At 42.2% G+C, this 24,145-nt stretch overlaps 1 protein-coding gene and 1 long non-coding RNA gene across 8 annotated transcripts in view; one reads left to right on the top strand and one right to left on the bottom strand.

Moving 5' to 3' along the window:
* Positions 1–2,169: 2,169 nt before the first annotated feature.
* Positions 2,170–3,809, bottom strand: LOC142830131 (uncharacterized). The gene is made up of 2 exons (XR_012905096.1): positions 3,700–3,809; positions 2,170–3,281 (listed from the first exon to the last, which is right to left on the bottom strand). It is a non-coding gene; the product is annotated as an uncharacterized LOC142830131 (long non-coding RNA).
* A 42-nt stretch (positions 3,810–3,851) lies between these two features.
* Positions 3,852–24,145, top strand: part of ATP2B1 (ATPase plasma membrane Ca2+ transporting 1) — a 119,872-nt gene continuing 99,578 nt past the window's right edge. For 2 of the 7 annotated variants that reach the window (XM_075932896.1, XM_075932887.1), the window contains exon 1: positions 3,852–3,972. The gene's annotated coding sequence lies outside the window, so the exon portion shown is untranslated. Of the gene's footprint in view, positions 4,032–4,051; positions 4,379–4,420; positions 5,641–24,145 lie in introns of those variants that run through there. The other 5 variants (XM_075932895.1, XM_075932893.1, XM_075932892.1 and 2 more) reach the window with 5 other exon arrangements.

Here is a 24,145-nt window from a genome sequence, read left to right as displayed (position 1 = left end):
GTCTAAATGGAACAGGTTGTACACTGGTTAAAACATTGGTAACTAGAGATGGCACTAGTTTTCCTGCCATTTTATCCCTAGTGGAGGTAGGGTAACAATGGTGGGAAACATTTTTTAGCAAAAAGCCTGATGTAGACAATACCATAGAATCAGAGAAACAAGCAGAGGAAAATGATGGGAGGAAGGAAAGACAGAAATAAAACAGAAAATAAAAGAAAAAAATCTAGAATTGATCAGTTTCTGAAGTTCAGTTCTTTAATTACATTTTCATTTAAAATTTCAACAAAAGGGAGAGTTGTTCATGTTTGTTTATGAAAGAAATCAATCTGTTTCAGTATCAAAAGCAGAGAATAGTTTGTATGTAAATACCTTGCTCTCGGAGAATTGGATACCTCTGACAGGTTGTATGCTGTTAATTTCTGAGACACAAGGTGGGTGACCACAAGGTGGTCTTTTATTGGACCAGATTCTGTTGGAGAGAGGCACAAGTTTTTGAGAGACAAGTTTCTGAGTACTGCAAGGGAAATATTAGTACTGAAGGAAAGCTTTGTGTAGTTTTCAAGCTTGTCTTGCTCACCAACAGAAGTTGGTCAATCACCCACCTTGTCTCTCTAATATCCTGTGACTAACATGGCTACCACACCATCACATACAATAATGCCTGGCAGCGAGATAGAGGAATTATATATAGGTACAAGACTTACAGGAAAATTGCTGTATGGGATACTCCAAGCAGGAGCACAGAGAGAACAGGAGTCTAATCTAGAGTAGTCTGCAAAAAGTGGTCAGGAACATTTGTGGGACTGTGCTGAGAAAATCAATTGAAAACAAATGCCAATGCTTTATTTTGGCATTACCACAGAAATTGTTGAAAATGAATCAGTGTAGGTCTATGCATTTACAAGTCTTATTTGAAGTTGAGGCTTCAAAAATTCAGGCACTAAAAAATAGTGGCATCTTTGGAAAATTTTAGTGTTAGCGTGGTAGAAACAGGCGAAGGGGGACTGCAGGTGTGTATTTTTAAATGTAATGTATCTCAGGAAAACGGGCAGGAACATAGAAGCACTAAAAACTTTTCCCCACCACTCTTCATGTTATATTTTGTATACATTATTCTTGTACTTTACTATAAAATACATATCAGCACTACAATAATGGTACAGTGACTGAGCCTAATATTTTGTGTTTATGAAAAATCTATGGCTTTCATTATCTTGTAAAAATTAAGTAATGTCATATGATCCCTGGGAAATGGGAATTACTTCCATTTTATGGGTGGACAACAGAATCATAGAGATTGAAGCGACATACACTATGTTTCACACGTCAGTCTGTGCAGAAACCAGAACTCAGTCTCTTAATCATAAGAACATGCTTGCTTAGCTTTTTTCTTCTTCTCTTGCTAAGAGCTAGGAGACATGGCAGAGGTGCGCAGGACACATTTGCAAGCCTCATAAAACTGTATCTAGAAATGCAATTTTCAGGTGTCTGGGGGAAGTCTTGCTGAGCCACAATGATCAGTACATATGAGAACAGTGAGTTGCAGATGGAATGCAACAGCATTTCTTATTATTTATGTGTTTATATTGTCTTCTTCTAGGAAGAAATGCAAGAAAAAAAAGACCTATTAGTCTGCAAGATTTGTCTTTTTCATTGTTTTGATTTTTCTATTGACCTCAAGAGATGTGGGGTAAAGTAATATTTTTAGCAGCCTTCAACATGGACAGAGGCAAATTACTGTTAGCAGCCCTTTTGCAGCTGCTTCACAGATTCAGGTAAGGAAGAATAACAGACAATGAAGCATAACCAAGCGAATGTTGATAATGTAGTCAGAATGATTTATTTATTTTCTGGTCCTTGTGGGCTGGTTTATATGAACTAGATTTTGTTTGTATGAGAGTTGCTTTAACCCTCTAGATTCTGTTACACCTCTCAGGCCCTCACCCCTAGCATTACATAAGCTTCTACATTTAATTTCTTTTTCAACATTGAATTTTGAATAGCTGTGGGATTTAAGCAATAACTATGAAGCGATGGGGTATTCATGGTTGGTTAAAAGAATCTGATGGACTACACAGCTGGCCATTCATTCCACTGATGTGCCCAGGAGAGAGGTTGATACTGTGTCCAAAAGAAAATGAAAATTCAAATAACACAAGCTAGAACATATAGCAATAATTGTGTTTTATTGATCATTCTCACGGAGAAGAATGATCTACTGAGTTGCATCTGACGAAGTGGGTCTTTGCCCACGAAAGCTTACGCTCCTACACTTCAGTTAGTCTATAAGGTGCCACAGGACTCCTCGTCGCTTTTGCAGATTCAGACTAACACGGCTACCCCTCTGATACTTGAGTTAGAGAAGGAGAAGTCAGGACTTCTGGGAGCTTGTTCCCACTGCTGAGCTGCCTCAACTTCCTGTGTTCTTTAGTGGCGTCATTAGGCCCAGATTGTCAAGTCTCCACTAATATTCCTTGTCCTGTGAGTTCCAGAGCTTGACATAGAAAAGTGTTGAATATACACACCTTCCAAAATGTCTTCAGCAAGCACTATGGATAATGATCTACAACACTGAAAGTTAAAATTGAGGTACTGGAAATTGGGCACTCAGATTGAGCAGTCAGAATTACTTTATGTTTGAAAATGTTGATATAAATTCCACACCTCAATTTTCACATCTGAAAAATAGAGGTAAGGATGGATATATTATATTATAGAGGAGAGGTTTTAAGAGACTTCCTTAATGTTTACAGTGCTTTGAGATCCTAAAAAAATATATACAGTAGCATTATTAAGAAACAAACTGGTAGAGGCAGAGCATTAGGTAATTAATGCCTTCTGAAACGGCCAGTCAGGTTACTTAAATCATATCTAAAATTTCCCTTAAGAAATAGAATACAAATAAGGCTACGGTAGCTTGGAGCATTTCTTTGTAAAATTACACATAAAGAACGATAAATGGATAGACACCAGGCACCTCCTCTGGTTTTGCTGCGATGGAACAGAGAAAAGATTTGCAGACCTGCCTTGGGGGGGAGGAGGGAGAGAGGAGGAAAGCTGCCTCACCGAGAATGAAATTTAAATCAGTCCTCGCCCTCTAGGGTTGGGGGTGGGAGGGGAGAGATTTTGTGTTTCAGAGACATTTATGTACAATCAATCGTCCTCAGCCTGGTTTGAAGCGTCCCTCATTCATGCGGTCGAGGCAGCAGCAGGGGCGACCGGATATTTAACTAGCTACTTTCTGGAGTGTGGTCTTCATTGTACTTTTATTTCACCCTCGGCTGGAAACAAAGGGGGAAGGAGGGCTGGCGCTGGTAGTCGGCCTGTTCTCAATCCCCACAAGGGTATCCCCTCTACTCTTCGACGCCCTGAAACTGGTGAGCCGCACAATTCCTCCGCACGCCTTGCATAACCCGCTCCCCTTGAGAGTGTCTACTCCTCTCTGCCCCGCCTGTGCAGGGAGCTCCCCCTTGCTGCTTCCCTCCCTAGTGCAAGGAGCTCCCCCCCCCCCCTCTGCCCTCCTCCCCGTCTGCCCGGTGAGCTCCCCCATCTGCCCCTGCGTGCAACAAGCTACCTGCGCGATCAGCACCTCCACTGCCCACCGGCCCCGCGCAGGGAGCTACCCCCGTGCCCGAGCTGCTCCCCCCGCCCCCAGGCACGGGGACGACGGAGGGGCTTAGAGCAGCGCCCCACACCCACCTCCTCCCGGGAGAGAGGCTCACGGCAAAGTCACCGACCCGAGCCCGCCGGGCCCCATCAAACGCCTCGGCCCGGCCCACACACGTCATGGAAACAAGCACGTCAGCCCCCAGCAGCCAATCGGACAGGCGGAGGCGGGGAGAGCGACTGGCCCCGCCCACGCCTCCCCGTTCCCGCCGGAGGCTCCTCCCTCTCCTCCCCCATTGAAGGCGCCGCACGTCTGGAGCCCCTTCACCCGAGCGAGACCCCGTCATGTGACCGCCGGGACAGGGGGTAGGAAGCGGCGGTTGCAGCGTGGGGAGGGGGCGGCTCGGCGAGGAGCGAGCGCGTGAGTGAGTGAGTGAGTGGCGGGGGCCCGGCCGCTCCGCCCTGCGGCTGCCCCGCTAGGAGACGGTAGCGGTTACTCTGTGGGGCTGGTGCTCCGCGGCGCGGCGAGTGCTGCTGAGCCGGTGCTGGCGGGGGCCGAGCCGCAGCGTGGAGTGTTGGCTCCTTCCCTGTGAGGAGCCGCTGCCGGGGTGGGGCCGGGAGCCCCTCTTGTTCCCCCGCAGTCTGGAGGGCGCCGCAGGGCGGGGGCGGCTCGCTGGAGCAGGGCGGGGGACCGCGGGCACCTTGTGCGCCGAGCGGGTGGTAGCGGCAGATTCCCGGTGAGTCCCGCGGCGCCGGCTCGGCAGCGGCCGAGGTAAGCAGCTGGAGCATCAGCCGGCCCGGCCCCCGGCGGGGGAGCGCCCCTGCAGCCACCGGGGGCTGGGGCTGAGCTGCTGATGGGCGCGGAACCGGGGCTGCCTTTCGGCCGCTCGACACTGCTGCCGAGCTGTATGCGGGGCGCGCCGTGACCTTGAGGCGGCCGATGCGGGGGTCTCCCCCCGGCCAGGGCGCCCGCGCGGGGCGGGCGTGGCTGCCTCTCGGGCTGCCCTAGGGAGGGCTTGGGGTAAGCGCCGGCGTTGCTGTGACATATCATGCTGGGTGGGGTGATTGGCGCGGCTGCCCCTGCCCCCGGCAGCAAGGCGGTGCCCAGACGCCCTCCCTCTCCCCCCCCCCCCCCCCCCCGCGTGCGGCCAGAGGTGCTTTTGGCACCGTGAGTCTCTTTCCCCCTCCCTCGTCCACACACCATAGGTGGTGCTTAGCCCCTGGTTCCCTGCCGGGTTAAGTAGTTGGGATTAGTCGTCTGCTGTTGCACAGCATGATCATCCCCAGCCAGCCTGCTTGCCAGCCCTGCACGGAGCCAGCTAGCCTCCGCTGGCCAGGGGTGAGGGAGACGGAGTCTGTAGCCGAGGGGGTCTCTGCCTTTGCAGTTACACCCGCAAACTCCTCTTCCCCTGCCTTCCGCAGCTTTGTCTCGTAAGCGACTCCCCAGTCCGGGCTAGTTGAGAGCAGGCAAAGAGGCAGACTCCCCCACCCGCCGTTTCGCTGTTCTCATTTATTAATGGCTAGATGGTCTGTGTATATCGATTCTGGACAAAGATGAAGACATCTGTGCAGCGCCTCTGAAATAGAGGGAGGACCAGTCAGGCTGCTTTCAGCAGCCTGCGGGCGGGCGTTTGTATGAGCACGGTGGTGTCGTGCTTGTCCCAGTTAGTAGCGGGAAGTGCCTCTAACGGTGGTGCTTGTATGACACTATCATCTTCAGCCCAAATGGTTATTATATGTATGTCACCTTTGGATGTTATACCACGTGAGTTTATGAAGAGGCCTTAATACTGGAGGATGATTGCTGCCTGTAGCAGAAGGGACTGCTTTTCATTCTGGAGTTGGAGGTGATGTGGGGCATTCAGAAGATGGTGACTGAAAATATTGTCACTCATATCTGAGCAATTTTATTTTCCCTACTGATTTGGAAGCCTGATAGGATTTCAGGAAGAAGCTTGTCTGGAAACCTAGCTGCTAAAGCTTGTTCCCATGACCTTGGGAGGCATTTCATTTATCACAGTTTTCCCTAGCAATGTAAGTGATTATTAAAATAACTAGCAGTGTCTTCTTTAATTTGACAAAACTAGGACATTTGAGGCTAAGAAATGTCCCTGATGTCTGTTTGACTAGCTATTAATGTAAGGTCTCTGAATAGTTGCCAGTTTTAATATGCTCTACACAGCCATCGTGAGTGTGAATTTAAGGACAGTGTTCTAAACTCAACATAAATTGTTACAGCGTAATAAGTTTCAGTGTTCAGTCTTTTGTTTCATTTTTTGTAAACTTTAAGAAAGGTGAAAGATCTACAGTAACAATTGCTGGAAGTATTTTAGGTTGACTTAACCCTCCCTCCCCAACAAAACAGACAAAAGAACCAACCCTAAAAATGAGTTGTGTGGTGCCTTCAGCATAAAACTAAACTTTGGGTAATTTTTTTCAAAAGCTACTTATCGAACTCAAAAGCTTATCTTGTAAACAAAGCATTAAGTGAACCTGGATTGCTTTAATTATATTCAAAGATCTTGCCCTTTAGCTTAAGGGAAGGGGTAACTAGTAGCTGGGCCCAAAAATGTGTTCTGGTAGACTCTTCAAGTCTCTCAGCAAAATTATAAAGCATATTTTGGGAGTGAAATCCAAATAAGATTGACCATTTCAAAATTAATATCTCATTTTAAACAGAATACTTGTACTCACACATGAAATGCAGCAGTGTGTGTGGGGGGAGCTTATCTTAAAACACAGTATCTTTCAGTTAATGTTTGCAGGTTCTGTAGTTGAGAGTTTAAAAAATTTAAATTACCATAATAGTTTTATTTGCAATTTTTTTTCTGTTGCATTTAGAAAGTTACTGTCATCTTAGTGCTATCTTATAGCTAGTTCTGCACAACTTATCACTATTTAGAAAGTTTTTCAGAAACTTGTTCACATTTTGTATTTATGATATTTGGAATAAGTGATAAACTTTTTGTATATCCTTAAACCATTGTGACAGTCTCGGCAGAAATGGCTTCCATCATACTAAACCTTAATACTTGTGGCATAATGAATGGAAACTTTTTTAGTGCATAAGTAGAGGTATTCACTGAATAGTAGAGCACAAAAATAGCTTTTTAAAAACAATCCCTGCCTTTAATACTGTATGTGAAAGTGTAGACTTTGAGCCAGCACTGTGGGGTGCTTACTCGTTTCCCTTTACTTGTAGAGGGCTACTGTGATGGTAGTTGGGGCTTTTCACATGAGTAAAATTTCCAGTTGTGCTCAAGTAGTAGGGGACTAATATGGCCAAACCACCACTAATGTGAGGAAAAACACCTTTCCCCCCTATGCAGTATGCCATTGTATCCCAGTTCTTAACAGCAACACCTTACTATTCTAGTTAAATTCCTATTGAGCAGACCGTCAAATATGCTGCTTTTGTTGTGAATAATTGAGACTACAAACTGATCTTCACTTTTGATGCAAGTGAGCTATAATTTATAGGAAATTGTGCTCTACCTGATTATTACTATTTTTCTGAGTATTACCATGATCTTCATCGGTTACCTAAAATGTGCTTAGAAATTTAAAGTGGAGTCTTATCTAGTGTCACTATCTCTTAATTCATAGGCAATATAGGTAGAACCGGTCAGCTGTTACATTTGGGGATTTCAGTTGTTGCATTATGGTTTAATAGGTTTTTTTGGCTGAACTTTGGAAAAATGCTGTAAGACCCCGCTAAGGTAAATTTGTAAGTTCATTATGTTTAGAGTTGTGTTGCATTTGAAGCTCTTCCTATTGTAAACGTACACAACACATGTACAATTTGGCTAGACAAAAAGGCAGAGAGAACCTACCAGTATTCAAAAGATGGGAATGATAAGGAAGGAGAAGAAATTGAGGTGAGTCTGTAATATGATCTAGAGAACTGAGATAAGAGTGAAGGAAAAGCTTTAAAATTAGCACAAAGCCCACCCCATATAATTAAGGAACTACAGGACTTGGGAGCAGTATACCTAAGGGATGTGCTAGAAATTACACTGCTTGGATTGGGTAAAACAGTCAAGTATTTCCTATGGCATAGTCTTCTGTGTTGGGGCATAGATGTACAAGATAATCTGTAGTCTTCTCAAGCTCAGAATTTTCTCATTAACAAATGCTTAATGCTATTAATATTTACTCTATTAGACAACTGAAATGTCACTGACTTCAGTATATTAAACTTCAGATATTTGGGGGTGCAAATTTTTGGTGAATATTAATCTCAATAAAAACATGCAACAAACAAGAAGTGATACCTACATTGTTCAAAAATGTATAGTATTACAGTAAACCAGCATTAAAATGCTTACCCACTAATTTAGTAAATTTACAAAAGTGAGCTAAGAAATTCTCAATCTTGTTTCATATAATGAATATTTCTAAATAGATTTTTCAGGGAATACATTATTGTACTTTACTGTTTTTCCTTAAAATGATGAAATGTAAAAAGGATGCATATTCTTAAATGTATTTTATTTTGTTAACTGAAACAGGTTCCAGCTCAAAGTAAATTAACAGAGGAGGGTAAGCAGACTGTTTGTCTCTAGGATTATAAATGCCAAACGATATGACAAGAGAATTTCTCATGTGCTAACTGAAGAGATTGGCAACAAATTTGCTCCAAAAAAGAGATCCAGTACCGTATTAAATTAAAATTTTATAACAGCTGGGCTCTACTAATCTTAAGAACTTGCTTCTATAAATCCATTGTAAAAGAAGCAGATGGATAAATTAAACTGTTGAATTAACATCCCATAACCAAACATCTTTCTATCCTTGTGTGTGTTTTTAAATCAACTAGATCACTGTGGTTTTTTGTTTATGAATTGAGATTAGCAGTTTCTAGTAATCTACTGTGGTGGTCCCAGAACTTGCTCATCTTGGAATGCGTTTGAGAGCTATAACCTTAAACTGATTTACCTTACTGAATAACTTCACCTTTGAAGATACCAGGTTCTTTCATTTTGTTACACTATTGGTTAATGTTAAAATAAGGGGAAATATCTACTGCTTATCCTGTTTTATCCCTCTGGCTTTACAATGAAATAAATACTGCTGCTTATTGAAAGCCCAGTGCTTCAATCTAAAAATCAGGTGGCTTGTTTAGAATTATTAACACTGAAAATTCTACATAAGATCACTTTTGTTACTTATTTCCTTGAGTGATGAAATATTGTATGGGTGACACACTCTTGAAACTTGGACCATGATTTTTAAAATAAGGTGTTAGGATTATTTTCTTATTCGCCATTCCTCTGTCTTTGCCAAACAATAATTCTGGGGGACGGGAGAAGACAAAAGTTGCTGTGGCCTACTTTTTTTTTTTTTTTTTTTAAACCACGCAACTTATAGTAAGGGGACCTGAGCACTACTAACTCAATCTTCAATCTACTTGTGTCTGTCTCTAGAATAAGAATGGATTCAGTATCTCTGTGGAACATGGAACAGCAATTCACGGCAACATTATACAGCAGTTTAGATGACATAAAATTGTGGTGGGGGGGAAGGATTATACAATGAATGCATTATGGTGACAGAACTTAGGAAGACTCAGTCATCTAACTTGCCTTGTACCTGGGATAGCATGTTTATACATGAGATCATTAACTCTTACATCAGATGCCAAACAATAGGCAGGGACTGGTCCCCATGATGTTTTTGTGTAGCTTTCCTAACAGTAGTAGGTTTTTTCCAAAATACAAGAACTAACATTTGAGTTGCTAGCCCTTTGACTGCAGACACCCTTTCCAACTTGAACTGAGTGAAACTAATGTTATATCTGCCTAAGTAATTGTTTGAGGATGTCTGTAGGAATGAATTCTGCTGCCCTTGATAAGTCTGATTTTTTTATGCCAAATGGTGGTACAAAATGTCAGTGTTAACTTCTTAATGATTTCATGGGTGATAGCATGTAGGAGTGGAACTCACTAGATTAAGAGTTGGAAGTTCCTGCAGGGAAGAGAAGAGTATAGTAGTCTAAAGAATAAGGAAGAGTGATGGGAAGAGAGGGTAGAAATAAGGATGTATATCTACTGATGAATGTGGCATAGTACAGAAGAAACAATAGCTAGATTTTTTTTTTCTAAATGGATACCATCTCCTCCCCTTCATTTCTGTTCAAACTTCTTCCTGATATCAGTTGGCATTCCATTATGTTTGAGGCTTTTAGTTCTGAAGTTGTGCCATGATTTACAGTCCATAATTAAACTTCCATTCTTGCTTCCAAATATTTGACATTCCTGCTGGACCCCATTTGTTAGGAGCTTGCTTAAAATCCATTTTGAAAATTAGATTTTTTTTTTTTTTTATCGGTGACTCCCAGCATCGGTGACTCCCAGGCATATTGGCTTTACACTGACTTGGAAGAATACTACTTTCTGAAGCACCTGAGACTGCTTACTTCATTACTTGGGAAGGCTAAATATAAAGTTTATAGTATCACTTTGAACCCTACAGTGATGTTTTGAGGATTTTTAAATATACAGTGTGTGTAATATACACATTATATTCATACAAAATCTTGTATGTATACAGTCCTTTATAGATTGGATGTTACTTGTGCTTTCAGATGAACTGAGACATGGCCCTTCATCCATGCAGATGTGTCAAGAACCTGATACCTTCCAAGTTGTTACTTACAGGTGGAATACTTTGTTATATCACAGTTATGAATACAATAATCACCAGATAGGCATAGAAAATATTCACCACCCCCAAATACGCATAGATGGAGCCTATAATCCGTTACCATTGCTTGTGACCTTACACCTTCACTTCAAGATAAGATGGCAAGAGAAAATACTACATTATTCAGTTCTGATCACCTGGTGTACAGTGTCTGATCTATGGAGCAGGGACTCTATTTGCCTCAGATTCCAACAGTGCTGAACAGAAATACTTGACCGACAAACTTTTCACTACTCTTAATATCTAAAAAGAGGGGGTTATTTAGCCACTGTTGCTATATGCTTCTCAGGTTGTTAGAATCGAGATGCTGAATGGTCATGTTGATCTTTTGTCGTCTTCGCTTCATATGCCTTTTTTACTGAAATATTCCACTTGGCTTGTCAGACATCACTTCTGAAGTCTTACACAACTTAAATATAGGGGTTTGTGATTAATACCTTGAAGAACCTTGGTGCATAGGTGACTTGGAGTGCATAAAAGAATGCAATGATAGAAGTGCAGCCAGGCTATAATTGAGTGAGTAGTGCTGTCTGATGGAGAAGTTGCTGCTGCAGCATGAGGTGCAAAGTGGACTCACTTCCCACTTACTGCCTTACGCTTTTTCCAGCCCAGTGCAGCAGAGATGTTAAGTTGAATAGGGCCCAGTGATGAATTAATGCAGCCTTGCTCCTAATATCTCCAGTTAAAATAAAGATAGGCTATGCTTCTCTCTCTCTCTCTCTCTTCCCCCCCCCCCCCCCCCCCCCCCCCCCGTGATTCTTGGCTTTCCTCAATAATAATGGTGTTTTTCTCAGAGTTTTGAAGCTGGTGTACAAACACTTTACATAATTTCCCCCTTGAGTTGAAGGCTGGAGTGAGAATGTGTTAAATATCTGTTTGGATGCTTTCATCTACTTGATCTTGATCAATAAGGCAAAAATTCTGATTTCCCTATAGCACTGATCACGGCACTGGTAGTGTTGGTTAATCCTCTTGTGCCCATGTATTGATCAGGTGTCATTGTTGATGAGAGTTCCTTTGTCTGCAAATGCTTGAGTCTGTAAATAGAATTAAAATTAAGACATTTAAATGCAATCTTAAATCTCTATAGTTACCAAAAAACTTTCTAATCTTCTGCCAAAGGGCTCTCATGAAGTTCTCCAGGGTGCTCTTTTTCCTTCTCTCCTGTGGGCAAATATCCATTAGGAACATTAGTAAGTAGACCTATATTAATACACTTTTTTTTTCAGTTTGCTGGCAATTCCAATTTTTGGAGGGGGGGGTTGTATCAAAACCACTTCTTAAAATTTCCAGTAAATCAGAAAACATCTAGTTTGAGCAGACCTAGACATTTCTTGTTTCAATTTCAGGTGCTCCTCCTAAAGCAAAAGATTAGATTCTAGGGATGTTAAAGGGGGCAATTGGGTAACTACTGAAATCTCAGTGGTTCCACATTTACATGTACTCGCAGTGTGGGGTGGCAGCTGGCTCCTGCCTGTAGCCTCACTCCCAGAGAGCTTCCTGCTCTCACGTGCTGCTTGTTCTGGTACAAAGCCTGCAATGTAGTGGCAGCTGGCTCCCCGGGAAGGGGCAGGAGCTTGCATGTAGCTCTTCATGGTAACCAATAAGCCCAGGCTTATTGGTTAACTTTTCAAACGGTTCTAATGTTACATCTCTATTAGATTCCTCAGATGGCTGGAGGGTAAAGAGATGACTTTATGTGTTAGCCTATCATTTAGGGTATTCACCTGTGGTGTAGGTGGGGGGGAGGGCGGAGTAGTTTTTGCCCTCCCCTTCCCCTGTACTTGATGTGGAGAAGGCATTTGAGCTTGGGTTTTCCACAGTGTAAGAGACTACCCTAGCTACAGAGCTATTTCAGTTGGCTTTTCTTTCCTTGTCTCAATGATTCATCACTGTTGTGACAAATACTACAAATTGCCCATATGTATGATCATCACCATTGGCTATATATTCTGTGAAAGTGTCTCATGAGGGATGGAGGACCACTGTTTGCCCACCCTTCCATCCTCCCTCCCCTCTCCATAACTCATATAGCTTGATGCCTATGGGATTTTCCTGCAGCCAGGGAGACCAAGTTCAAATATCCATTATTGGAGAAACAAAGGAATCTAACCTGGGCCTCCATATTCCTGGTAAGTCACCCAACCATTGGAGCTAGTTTTGTGAGTTTTAGCTCTGCATCTACTTAGCAAATCACTTGGTGATTGCAGGCCAGAAAGTCAACGTTTTGACACTCAAAATCTTGATCAAACTGCCCAAAAAGGAGTAAACATAACATTAGTGAGTTTGACACTTTTTCCAGCCAATAAACCACTTGTTGAAAAACTTCACCCAGCTGTATTGGTAGAGGCATTAAATATGGTTTTAAGTAGTTTGAAGTGCCACTCTGTACCTTATCCTGTTAGCTATCAAATGATTTCTAAAATGATAGACATTTGGGTATATGTAATAAGGTCTTGCTGTCTGAATAGTAATAGAAATGTAGCTGTGTTAGTCTGGTGTAGCTGAAGCAAAATACAGGACTATGTAGCACTTTAAAGACTAACAAGATGGTTTATTAGATGATGAGCTTTCGTGGGCCAGACCCACTTCCTCAGATCAAGTAGTGGAAGAAAATAGTCACAACCATATATACCAAAGGATACAATTAAAAAAATGAACAAATATGAAAAGGACAAATCACATTTCACAACAGGAGGGGGATGGGGGGGGGGGAAGGAAGGTAAGTGTCTGTGAATTAATTATATTAGAGGTGGGGAGAGTTAGATGTCTGTGAGCTAATGGTATTAGCTTCCCCAATTATCATCTCTATCTTGGTAATGGGTCAGTCTAGAGAAGTTTGCTAGCACTAATAGGATAGGGAAGCAAGTGGAAGATAGAGCAAGTTGCCAATACCCTTTTCTACAGTTACCTATCTTGAGAGGGTAGATATATTAAGTAAAACACAGCGCTGAGTAACTTAATATACATGTGTCCAAGAGTTATTTTTTCAAGGGAACTGCTTTTACAGTGTTCAATCCTGTGGGCCCTTCATTATTGAGCTAGTGCAGTGTCCATAAGTCTGATTCCTTTAATCAGGAGTGGGGAACTCCAACGGCCAGAGGTGGCCCACACCTTGCCTGGATCCAGCCCCTGAGGCTCATGGCAGGTAGGGCCCAGCATTGGGGAGCCCACATTGGTGCTCCAGCTTCCCCTATCTTCCCCTCTTCTCTCCTCCCCCCACCCCTCCGCACTACCACACCTTGCGGTTGGAGCGCGCAATCTGCAGGGCATTCCTGCTATAAGTCACCCTGGTATATAACTGTTCTGCACTAAAGTCATGGACGCTTGTAGGAAATTGTATTCTAAGTCCTCCCATTCCCTGCTCTTCAGTTGCACAAAAAATTTTTTTTGCACAAATGGAAGTAAGCAGTGGGGAGAAGTTCCCCGCTTCAAGTTCTTTTTAAGTCCACAGTTTTAAAAAAAAAACATATCTTGGTATTAGTGAGAACTGCCTTTATTAGGCTGGGACCCCTCCCCCCAGGCTCTGGAGTGAGAAGGGACTGTGGGGAGTGTCTTTCTCCTTCTCAGTCAGGGCCATATTGGTGAGGGTTTGTTTTCGTTTGCTTCTCAATTGTGTGTGGCTTGCAACTGATTTTTTTTTTTTCTGTGGGTGGGTGCCCCAGAAGCAAAAAAGTTCCCCATTCTTGCCTTTAATATTCTTGGGTAGAATGGGGTTGCCTCATTTTCAAACTTAAATTTTTATTGGTATTAAATCAGGCATGAAATGGTCTCTAGAGCATGCTGCTGTATTGTTACAAAGGAATGCCTAAAGAAAGAGGTGTGTGAGGGGGAGAGGGATCATAAGTTTCACATAACTCAATTCTAACTTGTACATTGCCCCAATCTATGTACTGAACAATTTTACTGATACATAACATTTACAGAAGTTTGAGTGGTTGCTCCATTCAAGACAGTGGTCCCCAACCTTTTGGGGCTGCCGCATGCCTGGGGGCAGGGGCCGTGCATGCGCTGTGCGCACCTGGGCCGGCTCTGGTCACTAGGCGGGCACGCACAAATGCCCCAGCGGGCGCCATGGCACCCGTGGGCACTGCGTTGGGGACCACTGATCTAAGAAGTGGGTTGTGCTCATGAAGGCTCATGATACTATATTCATTTTTTCAGTCAAGGTGCTACAGCACCACTCTTCTGTATAAGGGGTAGTTAAGGCTTTTAAAAGCTGGGGAGATGTGGGAAGCAACTTTCAGTTTGAGAAACGGCTGGATGTTAAAAATCTGTTTTTAAAAAAAAAAGTTGATCAAACATGCATATTCTATATTGTGGAATTAAAAAAAAAATGAAGTCAGCAGTTAATATTTTAGCAATTGTTGCAGGCTGCTTTCACACTTAAACTGTCTAAAACCAATGGAGTGTCTCCAGCTTCTTTTTTTAAACTGGAGAAAACACCATTCATAGTCTTTCTCTGGATAAAATGAAGTGTACTTCAGTTTAAATAGATGGAAAAATGGGTATAAGTTTAAAATATAGTAAATGAGGTTTAAACTAAAGTGTATCCACATGGCTTTGCTTTGGTTTAACTAAACTGATTTAGAGTAACACCTTTTCAAAATAAACAAGCCTTTTCAGGCATGCAGAACTGTTTAACTGGTCTTACTGGTCAATTATTTAAATTGATCTAGTTAAATAAGTGTGAACTTAAACAAATTTAACCCTTATTGAACATGCTAAACCAATTTAAGCAAGGTTAAATCTGTTACATTTTTCAACACTCTTATAGACTAGACAAGGTCTTGGCCAAGTCAGTAATATCTAACTTTTTTCCCTGTGTAACCATAAGTTTTGGAAACTCAAACCAAAAGCTTGTATTTGCTAAGGGGTATATCAAATAGCTAAGTGAATGCGAATAACTAGGAACTTGCATCTTAACTTTTTAAATTGAAGATGGCGTGGATTATAAATCCTGCTTGCCTAGGAGTGTCTCACCGTAGGTATGATGACACTAGTTTTTTAAATCTGTACCAGTCTCTTGAGATGAGTTTTTAAGAAATTAGTTTTTTGATTGATCATTCAGTAATTATAGAAGACCTAGCATGTGTAAGAGATTCTTCCTGCTCTTGTATTGTCAGCAGAGGCACTCAGCTGGAGGCCCAAGACACTGAAAGAAAAGAGGGGTGGAAGAGAACTGCTGGCACTCACTTTTGATACTCCTTTTATCACTGAGCACCTTTCCTCCCCCCCCCCCCCCCCTTAGTTTAAAGTAACTCTGATCATTCATCTACAAAGCCTGTATCTCTCCCTAGGATTAAGGGATGGATTGGTATTTGTGGTGGTAGTACGTTTTTGCAAGTGAGCAATTGACTTTTAAGGCTCTTTTGTTTCACTGTGATCTATCAAGAGTGCTGTCATAATGCTAGTTTAAAGGGAACCTTGGTTAGGAACTTGGTAATCATACTCAAACAATCTAAGGTTGTCTGTGATTTTTCTACAAAAAATACTATGCTAACTTAAGCTACCTTCTTTATCAAACTGATTTCCAGTGCCTGAAGTGCTACTGATGGGGACCTGAGGGGTTTTGAGCTTCTAAAATGGTATTAAAATACCATTTTAGCATGCAGCCTGGTTAGTCTAAAACTAACACAACTTGAGTATCTTGGTATTTGAGGAATCTTTAAAAAATGCTGCTTTTCTGAACATCAGAGTTAAAACGTAGAGAGGTAAGACAATAAGTTTGTAAGCATATTGAATGTCTGATAAAATGCAATGCATTGGAGAAATAAAACTAAGAGTAGATTCTGGTATTTACTAGGTTTAATCAAATTACTACAATGCTACCTTCTTGTAAGTTAGGATTTGTTTACAATTACAGTGATGTTGGAATAGTGAAGATGTCACCTATGGTGACAGGAAGCTTCCGGTTGGCGTAGGTATTCCATCTCCTTGAAAGGTAGTAGCTATGTTGACAGGAGATGCCCTCCCATCAACATAGCACTGTCTAATCCAAGGGATCGGTTAGTATAATTTTTCACACCCCTGAGCAATGCAGTTTATCCTGACATAAGTTTGTAGTAGTAGGCAAAGTCTGAGTTGGACAGCTGTTTCATTGAGAAACCTACTTCAAGCTCTTCACAACTAGGTAAAAGTAGCTGAGCAACTAAATATGCCACTCACTCCTGAGGGGATTCTGTCTGATTGGGCCTGCAGAAAAAACCTCCCTCACCTGAATTCCTATGCTTTTCTGCAGGGAACCTGTATATGTGTGTGCATTCCCCAAAGGCAAGGTATGGAAAGCAGATAGGGTTATGCCACTGGTTTTCCCCCTTCCTTCCCCCATTTCTGCAAACAGAGAGCTGCCAAGCTGAAAGAGGTTGATTGTTGCCTCTTGGACCCTAGAACTAGTCAAGATCACTCTGTTCTGGGAGCTTTTCTCTTTTTTTGTGCAACAGTGAGTGCCAGGCCCAACAGTGGAGCTGAGTATAGAAGGGGTGGGGTAATGAGGCAATGGGCCATGTAAGAGGATGGGAGGAAGAGAGGAATATGGGTGTGAGAAATGGATGGAGAAGAAAAGGGAATAGGAGAATCTTGGTTGGGGAGAGAGGGTGGAGGAGGAGCAGGCTCCCAGCATGTGGCATCATCTTGACGGTAGCTGAGGTTCCTTGTTAAACAGGCCCGTTGCATTTTCAGTCTGACAAGCTCTATCCTCTACACTTGGACCCCTCCAAGCCCTTTATCTCACTGATCCCCAAGCAGTTGCACTTGGACCCCGACCCTCACTAGCTCACTCCCCCAGCACCCAGGCCTTCATAGAGCTTCCCATACTCGGACCCATTTCTGAATTTCTTACCAGTTAGACTTCAGTGTAATCTTCCACTTCAAGGCAGCCAGTGGCCTATACTCCCCCTGTCACGCTGGAGCCACACTTATTTGAGATAATTTATGGTATTTTGCAGAATTTTAAAATATTGTGCACATTGTAGGGCTTTGCTTTTCTTAAAATTTGTTTTAACCCTTCCTTTATGGTCCAAGTGTCCAAGAGAGGGGTTTTGGTGTGCAGCTGCTAATCTAATGGCATAGACCTTAGTAATAGTCCTAGACATTAATTTAAGGGCTACTGTGTTTTTTGGATTAAACATCTAACTAGCAGTGAAGACCATGTGGTTAGAAAAGTTTTCTTGTGATTTTTACTAACCTGTGGGTGATTACTCATAAAACAGTGCAGCACAAACTGTACTTGGAGTGTAGTCTTGGATACTTCAAATATTAATGCTTTCAAGTGAGAACTTAGAATAGCTCTTTGTGAATAGCAGATAAATATGGAAATTCATCTTTGAGAAGTTCCCAAAACTTCATTTAGTAAGGCCAGCAGGTATTTGCTTATATGATCACTCTTACCAGGTGAAATATAACCAAAGTGTGCTGATTTCTGTTGTCTTAATACTGTCTGCCAAACTGATTAATTCAATTAACTGAATAAATAGGTTTACCTCTGTCACTTAGGTGTTCGTGAACTTAGTCACTGTTATCCATTCTCCTTTTACTGAAAATTATTAGACGTAAACAATAATTTAGCTTCACATTTACTTAGAACTTCTGTTTCTATGCAATCAAAACAGTGAAAAAACTTGCAGGTAAGCTTCTCTGAAAGTACAAAAAGTATTTGTGGGTTTTTTTTTTATTATAACATTTAGCCACTTTGAATGCAAAAGTTGATCTGCTTTTCTACTTAACATCCATATATTCCTTTATCACCTTTCCCCTAGACCAGTGTTTCCCAATTTTATTTGGCCCCGGAACCCTTTTAAACGCAAAAGAATTTCACGGAACCCCTAATAGTCTAATGTATGGAGCTGAAAAAGTAGACCACTGATAAGTAAGAATAATAATAAAGAAATGCTAAACAAGGTAGTGAGATCAACATTTAGTTCAATTGCACATATTTAAAAACAAATCACATATCAATTTTTTAAAACATAAAATGTTATTGTAGTGGAATTTTCTTGCTGAACCCTTGTTTGTCACTGCACGGAACCCTAGAGTTCTGTGGAACACCATTTGGGAAACACTGCCCTATACAAACATGAAACAGGACTATGGAGCACTTTAAAGACTAACAAGATGGTTTATTAGGTGATGAGCTTTCATGGGCCAGACCCACTTCCTCAGATCAAATAGTGGAAGAAAATTGTCTTCCACTATTTGATCTGAGGAAGTGGGTCTGGCCCACGAAAGCTCATCACCTAATAAACCATCTTGTTAGTCCTTAAAGTGCTCCATAGTCTGGTGTAGCTGAAACAAACAGGACTAACACGGCTACATTTCTATCACTAGACACACATGTGCTTAATGTTACGTGAAGAACTTGCAGTAACAACCATTATCTGTACTGTGAGCTACAGTCATTTTGTCTAAATGCAGAAGTTGACTTCAACTGGTTTTAGTTAATCTTATATAATTGTAAGTTTAAACAAGTACAGAGATCAGCATGAATGTTCTGGTGTTGTCTAAATACAAAATTGTACCAGTTTAAAGTGTAGTTCTAAAGTTTAAATTTCTGTAACTCTTGTGTTCTTGAGGAATGGGACAAGAGAATAGATAAGTTTCAAGGATTTCAGAGGGGTAGTACCTGAGGTAGTCTGTAACAAGAAAAACTTAGTCTGACAGCACTTTAAAGACTAACAAAACATTTAGATGGTATCATGAGCTTTCGTGAGCACAAGTTTTCAAGAGTAATTTGTTGTTGCAATTCTAATTAAAAAAATACTTTCGACAATATTGTCTTAACTCCTGAAAAGGGGGGTGGAGACTGGAGTGAATGACAACACATAACTTATCCTTATATGTATAAAGGTCTTTGTGGCATCAACTTTTTCTGTGGTCCTCACCCTTCTCAAAGCATTAATTTGGAGAAACACCACAAGGGCGTAGATCTTCATATTTGAAAAGGAGCTGTATTTTAATACAAAACTATAATTCATTTCCTGAAAAAACATAAAGGATACAGTCTAATTCAAATTTCCTCTGCTTTTTGCTGCCTTGAATGCTACAGAACAGTACAGCCACTCCCCAAGTTGCGAACAGTCGAGTTACGACCGTTCGCACTTACGACCAAAGCTCCCATGGAGCGGTCGTAAAGGTGGTCCCCGAGTTACGAACGCGACCCGCGCTTACGAACAGCGCGGTCGCGTGTAACTCAATGGGGTCCAAGTTACGAACAGTTCGAGTTACGGATCAAGTGTTGGTCCGTAACTTGTTCGTAACTCGAAGAGTGGCTGTAATGTAAGAGAATCAGGATATGAAAGTTTGCGGGCTGGAAGGGGAGGAAAGCATAAATACTTATGTCTGAGTCCTGCATGTATAATCTAATGTGTAAACTCAAGGGCTTTTAAAACTAAATTTTTTTTGAAAGCCACTATGTTGAAAGTAATGAGGGCTTGGGATTGTCAAACCTGTGGAGCTAATGGTTCACAAACTCCCACATTGCTGACCTCCTAAGCAGTCACCTCCCCCAATTTGAGAATTAATGTTCTTAACATGATAGTTTTCCTAACTTGCTTTACCTTTCAAAAAGAGAAAGGCAGCAAGTTACTTTATGAAGACTATCAGCTGTCACCCCAAGAAAAACACACCATCTTACTTACTGCTCACTGGGTGCAAACTGCTGACCTATACTTACAATTTTGAGTGCAACTGTAATTACAGATGGGTGAGCTGGCATCCACTATTCTGTCATAGTGGCTGTAACCCCAGATCTTCACTCCATGTTGCACGAATACTTGTTCTCAGTTTCCTAACTCTATTGTTACAACTGTATTTAAACCATCAAGCATTGGGGACCCTGTTTTTCTTGCTGAGCAAACAGGAAGATGCTTCCTGCCCCAGATAGCTTTAAGTATCTAACAAGATGCACCAAATAACTTAAATAGGGTGGGATGACAAAATAAAATAGTGGAATGAGCATGCTCAACGTAGTATGTTGCAGTCTCTGATCATTACCTGCTTAGCCATTAACAATATTTTGGTACCGGAACTTCCTTAAGGATATTTGTTACTGATTTGAGGATAGATTTATGGAAAAAAATCTAAGTATTTTTAACTTAGAGGCAGAAGCATAAACTTCAGTCTTTGCTGTAAAATAAATCAAGAACTTTTGTGATCAGCTTTCATCTTTATCCTGGGTTGCTTTGGCTACCATTTTTTTGCATTATTTTTGACAGCTCACTTGCATTTAATACTGTTACTCCTATTTCACATGAAGTCATAAGGATAAGCTTTCTCCTCATTCTCTTTTTTTTTTTTCCTTTCCTTCTGGCAGTTCTGCTGCTTTTGCTTTCTTTTACATTCCTTCTGTCTCACTCAAACTGCTATGTAACATTCTGATTTCTAATATTCTGTTCCTTCTGTTACAGGAGCATCTCCCAGAATGCTCTTGGCAGTCTGAATTAGGAATGTAAAATGTTAACCAGTAAGCATTGAGCTTACTGTTGTCGTCTCCCCCCCCCCCCCCCCCCCCCCCCCCCCCCGTAAGTCTCACTGGCTGCCCAGAGCCAGCAGGCCAGGGTGGGGCACTCTCTCTAGTATCAGTTACTAGTTAAATAATATTTTAACTGTTTAAATGGTTACTTTTAAAGTGACATTTACATCCCTAGTCTGAACAGCAGCACCAATATGGAGAAACGTATTTATTTAGAAACCCTATTGTATGCTGGAAATCAGTGTTAAAAATCAATTGTTTGCGACACTGATCTATTATTTTAAGTTCTGTTGTGGTTCATCAAGTCACTGTGCCATATGCTAGGGAGAAGCTATGAACACGTGTGTGCATTGTCTAAAATAGAACAGGACTGGCAAATGGAAGCATTTATTACAGTGGTCCCCAACACAGGGGCATTCGTGTGCGCCCGCCAAGTGCTCAGGGCTGGCTTGGCCCTGGGCACGTGGCGCACGCATGGTGCCGGAGCCGGCCCTGGGCGCATGGTGCACGGTGAGCGCCAGCCCCGGGAGTGCCGCGAATTGGCCACCTGTGCTCTTGGAGGGGGGGAGCTCCGGCCCCAGGTGCACAGTGCTTGGGGGGGGGGGGGGGGACACACCGGCTCTTGGAGGTGGCCCTGCCCCTGGGCGCGTGGATATGGGGGGGCCCTGCCCCCTGGCGCCTGGCAACCTCCAAAGTTTGGGGACCACTGATTTATTATGAGGAAATGGAAGGCAGCAATTCTTTCTCACCCAAGTTGGAAGTGATATCCAAATAAGGTGTGCAGTATTTAAGTGCCAGTCAGATCAGTACATTACACTGCCCTTGATAAAATACAGATTAATTGTGACACATAAATCTCCTGTGTCATTTTCTTGTCCAGTAGTGGGATAATTCTGTTTGTCTTCGGTAAAGATATCTTGCAGAAGCTTGTAAGGAACCTGTCTTCATTTAATAAAGGTAACTTCTTACTCATCCATAATGCATGACGGTTACCTGAAGAGGACATGAGCTACTGGGCTAGTGGTGTGGTTGAAAACCCTAGGTGAACGTTACTTAACTATAATAAAGGAATATTGCTAAAATGGAATTTAGTAATACTTTCATCTAAACTACTTTTAGTTTCCACTTTGATGCAGTATGCAATTTCTCTTCATTGATGCTGTTTACCAGAGCTATATAAACAGGATAACAGACTGCATACATGTCTCCATCAAAAGTTAGAGCATAAACATTTTTTGTGACCTCAATTTCAGTAGCATTCTTGTGAAATTCTAGGATCTCTTAAGCCTGAATTGTTCTTGTCTCCAATAGTTTACATATGTAATGTCTCCAGTTAAGCAACTGGCTTGTGTGATCTGGTTTGTTGATCCTATCTGTACTAAAATGGAATGGTGTGTGTATCTCCAGCTCACATTTGCCTATTCCTCAGTTTTATGATTCTGGTACCACAACTCTGGTCAGGTGTACAGTACACTACAGCTTCTAAGATATACATTCTCATTTGACCAAAGAAACTTGTAACCAGTGCTTTTTTGTGACTGTATGGCCCGGAACAGTGTACTGTCACCTATTTTCCCAGCACACAGTAAAGGAATGGCGTACCGGCACCTGTTTTCCTGGGGTTCCCCCCTCCCCCCACCGGGATCCTAGCATGGCGTTTTTGCTCTTAAAGGGGCCGCAACTGCATTTTGGCTCCTCGCATGTTTTCCCCCCCCCCCCCCCTGCCCCTCAAAGTTTGAGCCTGGAGTACCGTCACCGTTTTTCTCCCCCCCCTCCAAAAAAAGCACTGCTTGTAACTATTACCATAGTATCTGTTCCACAATGAATGATTTGACATTTTCACACTGATTTTTGGGACTAAACTACCTGAAAACAGAAAATATTGTATATACTTTTAAACTCAGACTTCTCCAAAGTGACTAGGGACTTTGTTTTAAATCTCTTAAGTGGGCCTTGGTTTCTAGACATTGAGAAACTAGCAAAGTCTCATTTTTAAGGGATAATGTGAGGAGTGCAACTTGACACACATCACCAGTCATTTTCGAAAATTTTGTCCGAACGTCTTTGACAGTCCATCATATAAGGAGTTAACTAAATATTTAGCTGGCTTTTTTTTTTTCCCCAAGTAGCCTCTGCATGTTTTCACTAATGGAATGAAATTCCAATTGATCTATAGCAAGATTTGTAGCCACTCTACCCTCAAATACAGGGTTCCCAGAATATAAAAGGAAAGCATTTGAGGCCACCCCCCAGGTCTTTCTGACTGCTGAAGTGTAGCAAGTATGGATTGTATGGGGTGTCTGGCACTGTTTACTGGAAACCAAAGAACGGCTTATGGGAGGCGCATAACCACTAGGGTAAGAGACACACAAGTCCCTGCATTTGTCTAGGTTCATAAGGTTCAGCAGTGGGCATTTAGCATAATTGACAGCAAAATGCTGCTGAGTGGCTTTTTGGTATGATAGTCCCCAGATTCCTATGGATTAACTTGAGGATGTTAGCATGCAGTCAGTTACATTATTGACTGATAAGCCTGGTCTTATTATTTAATCTTGCAGACTCCATGCAACTCCCCCACTGCCTCTATCGATTGCTTGCTTTCTCCACCTGTTAGCTGGTGGCCGGGGTAGTGAGTGGTCTGCGAGCCCTATCACACCCGAGTCTTCGACTGCTAGGACAGAGTCCCTTCACAGTGGGCAGCCAGGGAGGCTGACGGGCGCCCTAAGAGTCTGCCCTGTGGAGGTGGCACGACTCTATGCTCAGCTCTTATTGCGTTTACCCCTGACCATGGCAAGATAGCCAAACTGGCTATGGTTCTCTTTGATTTTTTTGGTTCTGTTACAGCAACAGGAGGAGTCAGGTTAAAGCTTAAACAGTTACTATTTTATTGTTACAAGGCAGGTGTAGCTGTTAAATGTTACTGCTGTGTTACAGATAACACAGCCACTACAAAAGACAAGACAGAAAATACAATGAAAAGTCACTTAAAGGTACCATGAAACCTTTTTGGTTCTCTGAGCTCTTATTGAATGCGTGCAAAAATAGACACCTAGCAGGTATATTCTCGCCCCTGCGATCCTTACTCCGGTGAAGCCAGTGTTTCTCTCAGTCCCGATGGGAAGCAGTCGATACGAGACGAAGGCATCCCTAAAGTCTCCGGGGTCCAAGACCGCCTGAGCAGCAGGTATATGGGTGGATCTCCAATTAGAGTGGGGCACAGGGCCCCACTTTATACCCCTGTGGTCACATAGACTCTTCTCTTGTCATTAAAATGCCAATTAAGTTGGAACATCTTTGTGATGCCCATTCCCACAGGGGGTCCAAAGCTTAATTTGCACCTGTGAGGTGGAGGTAACTAAGTCATTA

Source organism: Pelodiscus sinensis, chromosome 1 (assembly GCF_049634645.1).
Source record: "Pelodiscus sinensis isolate JC-2024 chromosome 1, ASM4963464v1, whole genome shotgun sequence".
Classification (NCBI taxonomy): domain Eukaryota; kingdom Metazoa; phylum Chordata; order Testudines; family Trionychidae; genus Pelodiscus; species Pelodiscus sinensis.
This window is presented reverse-complemented; position numbering and strand designations above follow the sequence as displayed.